Source organism: Salvelinus sp. IW2-2015, linkage group LG9, assembly GCF_002910315.2.
Source record: "Salvelinus sp. IW2-2015 linkage group LG9, ASM291031v2, whole genome shotgun sequence".
NCBI lineage: Eukaryota > Metazoa > Chordata > Actinopteri > Salmoniformes > Salmonidae > Salvelinus > Salvelinus sp. IW2-2015.
This window is the reverse complement of record NC_036849.1, coordinates 14,433,952-14,434,542: the sequence shown is the minus strand read 5'-3', so window position 1 is coordinate 14,434,542 and position 591 is coordinate 14,433,952.

The window sequence follows — 591 nt, the reverse complement described above, 5'->3', positions numbered from 1 at the left end:
CACACACACACACACACACACACACACACACACACACACACACACACACGTGAAACAAACACTTGGCCGCCAGATGAGCTGGTCCACCTTAAAATAATCACTGTTTGTTACCTCCGTGTATAAAAGTTCAGGCAGTTTACGGAACAGAAACATGGCACAGTTGAAACCAAAATGTTCCTGTAAACTGTCATGTATTATTCATTCACCTTCATGTAAATGATCATGTAGTCAACTTGTCCAACCACTCCTGTCCTTATTAATAATATTACTCAGCTCCATTGGGGATTCTGCTGTAGCAGAAACAGAGACAGGCGTCCTGACAATAACTGACACTAACTGGACGGTCACTATGGATGGAGAGTGCCTTCAGAATGTATTCACACCCCTTGACTTATTCCACATTTTGTTGAGTTACAGTCTGAATTCAAAATGGATTACATATTTAAAAAATCTCACCCATCTACACACAATACCCCATAATGACAAAGTGAAAACATGTTTTTAGAAATGTTTGCAAATTAATTGAAAATATATCTCATTTACATAAGTATTCACACCACTAAATCAATACTTTGTAGAAGCACCTTTGGC